Raw genomic sequence first — 11813 nt, 5'->3', positions numbered from 1 at the left:
CTGCACAGGAATCGAAGAGTCATGATTCAAAACGTGCGCCGGAAACCAAAACGTCACTTCATCCTCTGAACCGCCTCGGGGGCAAATATAATGATGATGCATACAGGCGATGACATCATTCCAAAAAGGAAGTCACGCTTCAGCGGCTCAACAGCGTCATATGTTTCACTTCGTTCATATTTCCGCCCCCGGCCGAGGTCAAATTCTCCTAAGACGAGGTTCGCATTTCCGCCCGCCGAAGACGCCCACCAAACGCGTCTCCAACGAGCGGAGGGACTAACTGTATAGGGTCAAATTTGACCCTCAGTATCTCTACGCTAGTGGGTACGCCCAATGAGTGTACGCCGACCAACGTAGCGGGTACGACTCGGCCCTGAGGACCAAAGCGGCGTCGTTTAGAACTCAGCATCTATACTAGGGAGACGTTACCTATCTCTGTAACTTTTTGATTCTTTCGAGGAAGGTCTCCTATTATATAAAGGAGACCTCCACATTGTAAAAAGGGGATCTGATCGAATACAACTCTCTCATTTTCTGTCTTTCTCTCTCTATATCACTACTTCTGACGAAAATATCTTATTAACATACATTGTCACTTTGCCATACTAGATCTACAATAATATTATCATCTTTGCATCTCTAGGCTTATTATATTTGATTACGATTTACCCCTTCTCTATTTTTTGATTGTTTTATCGCTTACAAAGTACATCGTTAACTTTTGAGCCAAACATTACTATCAAAGCAACTCATCTTGTCAAATAGTACTAATAGTTTTGATAAAGTGATTAATATAGGCCAAGGGTCAAATAAATAGAAATTGTTGGACTGGGAAATTGGTGGTTTTAGGTGGGTTTAACGGCAGGTTTGGCGGCTTTGGACTGCTGCGTTTTGTCAAGGGAACGAGGCTGACCTTTTGAGCCTCAAGAGTGAGAGGTGGTTGCCTCCAACGAGAGGAACCAAACCGAAACAGAGGGGGGAATCGTTGGAGATTTTGTGGGAAAATGGAGTTACTTTCTTTGCAAATCTGATCTTTGGAGGAAGGGGAAACGGCTGCTTTGTGGTGAATTTTTTAAGAACCAAGAATCAATCTGCTGCTCTAGGAATTATCGGGAGGGGGGTGACCGTTCTTTCTCTGTTTTTTCTTTTGTGCAAGCTTTGCTATGGGGTTTTTGGAGTAGTTTTGGGTTGGAGTTTTTGGTTGATTTTTATGGAAGAAGATGGGTGGCTTACATGGTAGAGACAATGGTACTCAAAGGCTGCATTTTCATGGCCAAAAGCTAATGTGACAGTCGTGACTTTTAAAAGCAAAAATAGAGGTGTTTGTGGTGATGGGATGACCGCCTTTTTAGAGCTATTTCAACGTTGGTTTGGGGTGTTTTTATGGAGTTTAAGGGTTGTTTTTGCTGGGTTACATGGGCTATTTTTCAGCACTTTTTCAGCTGAAAGTTTCAGCTTAGTTTGGGATAATTTTGGAGCTAGTTCGACTGGAAAAGATGGTGGTAAAGAGCTGGTTGTGTTTGGTGGGTTATGGCGTCAATGGAGGCATTTACATGGTGTTTTGTGGTGGATTTTTATTTACCTTTAAAATGGTAATTACAATTAGATTTGATTTTGTGGTTCTAAAAATACGTGATCTATTTTTATGTTAGTTGTTAGGCAATAGATGTTAATAATGAGTTAGTAAAATGAGATAAGAGTTTAAATATAGTATGTTGTGCAAATCGTGTAGCCGAGAATAGGGATCTCGAGCTAGCCTAAGTGGGGCCTCGAGGTCGAGCTAGATGGGCTTAGCTGGGAATGATCAATAAGGACTAACAGATCTAAGGGCCTTGGTGATGGCTCTTTATGATCAATAATGAGCAATAAATGAAGAACGATTAATGAAATAAAATTAATGTAAATTTCCCAGATGTTGGTGGAAACATAATTATGTAACACCCCTGACTTTAGGCAGAGTCCCACATCGGCAAAACATAAGAGGGATGTTGGGTATATAAGTTAACAAGCCTTACACCGTAGTGACACGTTTTAAACCCGCGAGGGCCTAGGCCCAGAGCGGACAATATCACTAGTGGGCTGGGCTGTTAAAGATGGTTTCAGAGCCACTCTTGTGTCAGCCATGCCGATGGTGGGTCAGAGTTCAACCGAGTTTAGGCAAATCCCGGTTAGGCGGGGCAAACCTCAGTGCTGAGTCTAGGAAAATCCCATGGGGTGGGGCAAACCTCAGCGAGGACGCTGAGTCCATAAGAGGGGGTGTATGTAACACCCCTGACTTTAGGCAGAGTCCCACATCGGCAAAACATAAGAGGGATGCTGGGTATATAAGTTAACAAGCCTTAGACTCTAGTGACGCGTTTTAAACCCGTGAGGGCAATATCACTAGCGGGCTGGGCTGTTAAAGAACAATGAAATTAAAAATAAGCAATAAAATCAAGGGAGAATATGTTTAAGTTAGAGAGCAGAGAATGTTCTTATTCTAGTGTTGAATATCATCTGTGAAAAAAATGACAAGGATCCCCTTTATATAGAAGGGGGAATCCCAACATAGTACATATGCATTTATTACAAAGATATGCAGCTCGTACAACTATTTAATGTCATGGTACGGACTTGTACTATTCTTATAGACCTGGTTAGCTTTAACCACTTGCCTTTTGAGAATTTCTCGCTTGTATAAGATAACCACCGATTTGCGTTGTCCTGAGGTTGAGCATGGAGAACCCTCGGGGTCGAACCTCGAGCTCTTCTTCGAGGCTTCTGAAGATGGGTTGTGGAACGCCGTAGTGATTACAAAATCGGACTTTTCGATTTTAGCCATGTACAGATAGTCCATGCATTTCTTAGAATAGAATGATATGAAACGACTTTGACATTAACTTCCTCGAGCCTCTCATGATGGCGTCATGCTTATGACGTAAGCTATTGTGATGACTGAAACGTCCCATCAGTTCATCTCCCCAGAAGCATTCAATACACTGTCGGATTATTTTCCCAAAAGCGGTGATTTCGTCGCCAATCTGTTTCCCGAAAAGCATTGATTGCGCCTATCGATATGTTTCCCAAAGGCATTGATTACGCCATCGGTTACGTTACTTCCTTTCTATAAATGGGAGGTTGCTTGATCCAAGACTTTATTCAATCTTTTTCACCAGCTTTTGGCCCTCTCCTTTCTCTATATCTTTTTCCAAATTTCTATCTTTATGGTTCAAACTTGCGACCATAAGGTCATATGGCAATAACTCGGTCAGTTATGCCATGGATCTTTTTCAAAGCTTTTCCTCGCTGAGTGGGACTATACTGGGTTGATGTTGTTGTTGTTATTGTTATTGGCCCGAGATAACGAAAGAGAAACCTCAAATTCTTCCCGCACTAGAAGATATATGGACTGCAAACCGCTGCTCATCTCTCTTAACTTCAACCTGGTGTGGCGCCTCATTCCTTTCGCTTTCCACGGAATAAAGTGGCATCATCTACTAACTTTTGCATCCCACACCGGTGCAATGTCTCAAGAAGTGGCTTCACAATAGTAGTGTTGACGAGACCCGTACTCGCCAAATTTTTCACCAAGCCACAATTTCCCTGCTTATTAAAAGCTTCTGCTCTTTGATAGGCTATAACTGTCTCGGAAGAGTCTCTCGAAGATATTGCTCTGAAGATCGAAATGGGGTCCTCGAGGGAACGGTTTTCGCAGATGTCGCACCCGAGGATGTACCCTCAAAAGTAGTTTAGGCTCTTTAGCTATTGTTTTTTGCTTCTTTGTTTCTATGTAAGGACCCCTCGTGGGCTTCTGTAATCGCCGCTTATTAATACAACAGTTTCTTCAATTTGCCTTTGTCTTGTGTGGATTCCCTTGGTTTTCGATTAGTTAATATGATATTCCCTGAAACATTTTGCCATCCCCCGGACTAAGTCTGGATCGATCTGATACAAACTTAGGCCATCGGGACTTCCGAGCTTGAATTGAATGAGAGCGGGGCCTCGAATTTCTTCAAAATAAAACTTAGCCCTTTTAGGCCCCGTTGATAGTCTTTGAGTGAAAGTTCACTTGATCATCTGAAAATAAAGATAGCCCTTAGGCTTTTGCAAATGGTCCTTGAGCGAGGATACACTCTAACTCGGGTGGCCCTTGGGCTTAGTAGTCGAGCGAGCATTTGAACTCGAAATAAAGATAGCCTTGAGGCCTTATGAATAGTCCCGAGTGAGAACTGGCTCGAAATCGGGTGGCCTCGAAAACTTGCTTTGAACTTAAAATGAAGATAACCCTGAGGTGTTATAGATAGACCCTGAGCGAGGATATACTCGAACTCGGATGACCCTTGGGCTTAGTGATCGAGCGAGCGTTTGAACTCGAAATAAAGATAGGAATTTTTACATTCCTATGCCACATAGGAAACCTTATTACCCTCAATGTTTAAGGTTTGACTTAATTACACTTAGTATACCAAATTACCAATTTTATACCATAATTAATTAATGGTATAATTACACTTAGTAAAACGAAGCTGAAATGGGAAACCCCTCGCCATATGCACGTAATTGTCTTAAAATATAGGACATTGTACATTTATAATATAAACTAGTATCTATGAACGTGCGTTACACGTTAATAATGACACGTGATGGTTTAAACATTTATTTATATGAAAGAATAATAAAATTTAATTAATGAGAGTAATTTTATGTATAATAATACAACAATCATCTAAATGCCGAAAAATATTATTACATTAGCATAATGCATGAATTTAAAATAAAAGGACAGCATCAAAACTTACAAAAATGGTCAATTTTGTCGTGTTAGATAATTTTTGTGAATAATATTTTTTTTTGTGTATGTTACCTCCTAATGCTTTGGTTGATTTGCCTAAATCTGAATTCTTGATATCCCCCTTGAAATTGTAACATACTGTTGTTCGTGCAAGAAAATATATTGCGGTCAATATAGCCTAATATTTAGGATGTTTGTCCTTGTATATTTATTATATTTGCAAAACATAAACATACTAAAAATTATTTTCATATAAATTTAAAAGGATATTCCTTAGTTTCGGAAGACGAAAGTTGAATTAGGGATAAAATTATACTTAGAAGCACAATGACCAGTATCATAATTTTTGCATGTATGACGTTATTGTGAAAACTTCTATACACTATCTGTGTGCTATTACATAAGTTATTCGGTGTATCTAAGTTTTCGGTAGCATGACGGACATATTTTTCTTCAAAATCAACCTATATATAATAGAAGATCAATTTTAACTTAGTCTATAATATATGCGGTGACACTAACATACGTAAAAAAAATATTAACCTTGACAACAAAAATGTATGGTAGAAGGCCATTTGGTATTAAAGTATTTAAGTATATTCTTCTTGGTAGTAATTATTGGTATCATTTCTGTTGAGTCAAAAATTGAAAAATATTTTGTTTTTACTAAAAAATTTTGCAATCCACCTTTACTTTAGTTGATCAACATATTCATTTCTGCTAGTTAAGATATCTTGTTAATTCTATCATGCGATTTGCACAATTTGCGTTTTAATCTAATAATAGAAATATTTCTCTTATTAAATCCACTACAATTACTATTGGAGTTGATAACCAAGTGTTCAGGAAGAACCAAATCATCTTTTATTGGATGTTTTTCTTCATTTTTGACACGAAGCAAGAAGACACTAAATCTTGATATGTTCTTACTTTATATTTCTTGTGAGTTGAATCTTTTTCATTTAAGGCCAAAAGTATAACTTTGGCAAGTTAGTTATGTTTTTGTCGATTTTGGAACTGCCTGTAGTACTTGACAGAAATCACCTCCCAAACCATTAATTTTCCACCAAACGGTTCATAATATCCAATATATCTCTAGAACTCCGAGCAATTATTTCGATCGTTTGACACTTAGCAATAAGTTCTTCATCCCATATTATCAACTTTGCTTTTCTTATAAATTTGTGATGGTTATTTAAATTGTTTGAAGATGTATATCAAATCTAAAGTGGGTGGCCTCATAATAAAATCGTTATTGGTACATCACTTGCTATTATTGTTAATAGTGTCATGTCTCTTGATATGATATTTGCAAGTAATGCGTGACATAAAAATATTATTTCGATTCCACCGGAGGCATCTACAAAGAATAATCCTGTTATACCAGAGTCGAATCTTTGTAATATAGTCTTGAAAACTTGTTCTTGTTTAAGATTTAGCTTTGATTGTGTTTCCTCAGACACTTGTATAACATTTTGATTCTTAATAATATACTAACCTTTTAAATTTATGTACCCTAAAAAAATTTTAAACTCGAAGAAGAATTTTACTCATGAATTTAAAAAATAATTGAATTGGATTCTCTTGCTAAATAATTAATTAAAAGATCTAATTATTTAGTTTTAATATAAAAATATTTTATTCTATGTTGATTCAAATCTTAATATTAGTTCACCTCTTGTTTCGAATATCATCCACCATAATTTTTTTTTCAAATACTAAAAGATTGATCTGACATTTCGCGTTTAGATCTTTATGTTTGTAGAATCATTAGTGGTATTGACTCTTACCAACCATTTTTTCCCTTTTTTCTCACATATTTATATTCTTAAATATTTTCTTAGTTGTTGTTTAATAATTGGATATTTTTCAATATTACAAGAAAAATTGATTTAAAAAATATTATTTGAGTAGGAACGTAGTTCAAATATAATATAAAAATATATTATCGTGGGGGTATTTTTATTTCTTCTCAATTTTAACTTTTTATGCAGTCCATTTAATATTACCTTTTTGTGGGTATTGGACATTATGGAGTGGTAATGTATTGCCAATACAGAGGATTAATTTTTATGAAATTAATTTTATTAAACGTTCCTACATATTTATAATAAGAATCTAATAAATAGAATTTTATTTAAAATCTTAAATATTAAACATTAGCGTAGAAGATATTGTAGTCCAACAAATAGATTATTGCAGTTATGTCCTTTTCCTATGAGTTCTTTCATTTAATATTTTATGGTTATTTTGGTCTATTTGTAATATTATTTTGATAATAATATAGGCTCTTCTTTTTCTAAATAAATTTGGACAATATAATATATTCTCAAATTAAATTAGTAATAGGACATTATAATACATTTTCAAATTAAATTAGTAATAGAAATTTTTAAGAAGTATATCCTAAAAGTAATAGGATTACATAACTAAAAATACGTATCTACCCCGAATGTAATTTATCTATCTATATCTATCTATCTAATATCTATATCTTTCGATGGATAATCCTATGTTGGATAAAATTGTCAAAGTTAAAACTTTACCATATTAGGACTTTAAAATTAATTGCAATTATAATTCTAGCCTATCACTAATTAAGTTAGAAATAACTTAATATTAAGGACCTTGAAGTGAAGTATGAATATATTACCACTTTAAACTTGACATTTTAGTCGTTTTATGATAAATGGATTTTTTAAAATACTATTCGAAAGTTCTTTTTTTTTTTTTAAACGACATGTAAGTCCCACAATTGTTTGAAGCTTGCTATACACGCTCCTTTTAGATTTTTTTGTACTTAAATTATTAAACAAACCATAAAAGATGTTGAGATGTATGTACAACGTGTAATATTATACCTGAAAGTAATTATACTAAGAGCATTCCTAAAGGTAATCATGTAGGATTCATAATGTGTTGTATTATGTCCTAAAACTAATAGGATTATAAGACTAATATCTAGAATTCCGGTTATATCTTTTTTTTTATGAGTTATTATGCTTAATATTCTAAGGTTATTTTTGTAATCCGATATCGTATTTATGCTTTTATAATAATATAGATATAGATAGATAGATAGAAACTGAACCTAAAGGGGCATTCATTACGGACGACAAGCTTCGGATATACGATTTCAGCAAAAAACACGAAAACTATTTCTATTGCCAATACAACGTGTTTAGTCAAATATTTCTATTAGTTAATACAACATGTTTAGTCAATTTCTAGCAGAAGAAAGAATAAAGTTTCCGGTAAAATGGAGCAGAATGGATACTGAGAACTCAGATAACAAACCCCAACTAGCCTGGGATTGAAGCATAGTTATTGCTTTTTTTTTTTCTTGAACCAAAAGAATCAATAATGGGACAATAAATACTACTGAAGTACAAACACTGTCACTTTACTCCAGAGCTGAACAACAAATGAGAAGTTCAATTCGACAGATTATGTGATACCTCAACAATAGATTTTCTTTTTTGATCAGATAAAAAATGCCGCATTGATTCTACCCATGAATTCAACAAAGTAAACCTCTTAATTCGACTTTCTATATTCGCATTCAACAAGTGAAGTGAGATTGGGAGGCAGCTTTTTAATACCAGTTCCCATTCAATTGTAGCTTAATTGGCATTTTCGATATAATTATGTTTTTTGCAGAAGATTTTGTAGAAATTTTAGTCGTCTTGGATTTGTGAAAACAGAAAACAATGCATCTACAATCAGAATACAAATAATCTACAATTTATCTACAAACTGGGTATATTGAATTTTAATATCTCAATTCCCATTCGATTGTAGTTTAATTGGGATTTTCGACATAATTGCGTTTTTTGCAGAAGATTTGTAGAAGTTTTAGTCGTTTTTGATTTGTGAAAACAGAAAATAAAGCATCTACAATTAGAATACAAATAATCTACAATCTATCTATAAAATATCTACAAACTGGGTACATTGAATTTTTATATCCCAATTCCCATTCAATTGTAGCATAATTGTGATTTTTGACATAAATTGCATTTTTTCAGAAGATTTGTAGAAGTTTTAGCCGTTTTTTATTTTTGAAAACAGAAAATAAAACATCTACAATCAGAATACAAATAATCTACAATTTATCTACAGTTTATGCAATATGTCTTCTTCTTCTTCTTCTTCTTCTTCTTCTTCTTCTTCTTCTTCTTCTTCTTCTTCTTCTTCTTCTTCTTCTTCTTCTTCTTCTTCTTCGTCGTCGTCGTCGTCGTCGTCGTCGTCGTCGTCGAGTTTCAATCTGAAATTCAGTCAAAATCAAGTCTAATCTTCACCAAAACCCCTCAAAATTGAGATATAAACTCCAAACAATATTTCCGATTATTTTCAACAACACCCAATCCAAACAAATAATGATTTTGAAAACTCAAATTTGAATTCAAAGCTTTCAAGCTTTTTAATGGCTGTCAATGGTGGAAAATATCTGGAAGAATATTTACTTCCATAATTGTAGCGCGCCTAAATAGGAATATCTGGAAGATATTTAGTTCCAGATTTGTAGCGCGCCTAATTAGGAAGGAATCAGCTCCTAATAATTGATATTTAATGAATGGTATATATTTTGTAGAATAAGTGTGAACATGACGGGTAAATATAAAACTATGCACATTTTTAATAATAAGGTTTCATATATAGGATAAGAAGGAAAAAGTCTCGTAAAGATAGCCTTGAGGCTTTATTAATAGCCCTTGGGCGGGAATTATATTAGCCCAAGAAAAAAAACACTTGTTGTGTTAAATTTGAAAAAGCCTTTCACAGGGAACATTCTGTTATTTCGAGACTTAGCGAGAAAGTCTGAGAACTATTCATTCGTTCAAGGCCTGCTTTTTGATTGGCATGTGCACATGTAGGTTAGAAATGGATTTTTAATGTTGGACTAAGAGATGAACAATTTCAGAAGAATTAACTCAAATAGTCGTCCATCTAATTTATTAAACTAAAAATAGCCAACAGATACATAGTATATGTGTAATATATATATAATTATATATAATTAATATATAATTTACGTATATCGACTAAAAAAATAAACATTGAATCTGGCGGCTATTTGTGTAATAATCTCAAAAAGAAATTTCAAGCTATATATAAAGTGGGCCAAGTTGGATAAGAAGGTAAAATATAGGTCAGATTTGATAGAAATATTACTCCCGTTGATAGAGAGAGTAATTTTATTTATTATTAGTACCTTTGTCCTAACTGAGAATGGAGTTTAAGAAGAAAAAAAAGGAAAGATTTTTAAAGTTGTGTTTTAAAACAAATCAATATTTTTGTTGCTATAAATACCTCATTAAGAATAAAAATAAACATTTTAAAAATAATTTTTCCTAAATATAAAAAAGTATTATTTTGTACGTGCTTTTAGGAATAAGGCTTAACTAATTAGCGAAGTTTATGAAAAGAAGAAGTTAATCTGGATTTCTTTTCCATTTTGATTAGTCTTAATAGATAAGTAATTATCATACTTTTCCTTTCTGGGAAAACTGGTCAAGGCCATCTAACTTGTGAAGAACTACTTGCAATTCTTACATGGAACCTAGAAAATCAAGTAAAAATTCAGCATCCTCTACATAATTTTCTTTACACCAAAAGTACAAGGACAAAATACAGTTAGCTAGATTTAATTCTGTGTGTAAGACTACTGATATCTTTAAAACACCTTGCATTCCGCACAGTCCACCGTATACAAGTTTGTAATAGATTTCCACCACTTCTTTTGCCTTACATTACCTTGTACATTATTCTAGCATTTCACCATTTCCATAGTAGATTCTAGCGTACCCAATTTTAGATCAACCATACAACAACAATCCAGTAGAATTCCACTAGTGGGGTCTGGGGAGGTAGAATGTAAGCAGACCTTACCCCTACTCCGAAGGATAGAGAGGCTGTTTCCGGGAGACCCTCTAACCACAACAGAAACCAGAAAAATAGATAAAGATTACAATGAAGGAAAATAAATAGACGAACTAACTTCAAATTGATAACTTGAATCTAGAAAGAGACATTAACTCATGACTGCAATCACATTATCAAAATGATGGTGTGACCCAAGTAGGCGGGGAAATATGATTCAGTGATAATCCGGGATAAAAAGATTTAATTTTTCCATCTTCAATATTGTAAGCCCCCATATCTCTTCCACCACCACCTTCCACATTTTTAAATTCCTCTTCCCAATCATCCGTAAAATATATATGATTAGGCTTGACTCCTACAAATTTGGAAGAGTCAACAAAACTTGCACCATTAAGGCCCAAAAAAATTGCTGAATCTCCCAAGGTGTTAATCTCTTTCAATTCGAGCTTGATTATATCTAACTCAAATACTTTAAATTTAAAGGTCTGACACCCTTCACGAGAAAATCGGGTAACAATAAATAGTACACCGGATAACTCGACTAGGTAGAACTTAACTGAACTTTGACTAAAGATTTTATCTTTCAGCCAAATAAGCAAGCGTGGTTTTACATTTGGTTTGGTAATGCTAGGCCCTGCAACATCAAAAACCCAGACTTGGCCAGACCATATGACACAATAAAATTGACCCTTGTAATAATTCATACTCGTGATTGCACCATGGGTGTTAGTGTGAATATTAGTCTAGTTGAGATCTCCAGGTCGCCAAAAAGCCAAACTATTAACACGTCCATAATAATTAAGCAGCAGTACATAATCTCATGTAAGAGAAGGACTGGCCGATAAGATAGCTTTGTCCATGCAGCTCCAGTCGTCTTCTTCAGGTGCTTCTCCTAGAAGCTCTGAAGTCAATAAGTCTTCTCGTGGGGGAAGCTGTATATTGATATGCGAGAAAGGGTGAAACAAGTTCACCTTTCCGGTATATGACATGGCGAACAGCCATCCCTCTTATGAAAAACACTCTCTCCCTCTAATTTCTGGGAGAAATATGCGAAAACTTTCTTCTTTGAAAGAGAGTAAAATTCTCGATAATCGTCATCTTTATCCGCCAACATAAGTAATGGAACTTGGGGCGAAAGCACATCGAAGAATTTCTT

Source organism: Nicotiana attenuata, unplaced genomic scaffold (assembly GCF_001879085.1).
Source record: "Nicotiana attenuata strain UT unplaced genomic scaffold, NIATTr2, whole genome shotgun sequence".
NCBI lineage: Eukaryota > Viridiplantae > Streptophyta > Magnoliopsida > Solanales > Solanaceae > Nicotiana > Nicotiana attenuata.
This window is presented reverse-complemented; position numbering follows the sequence as displayed.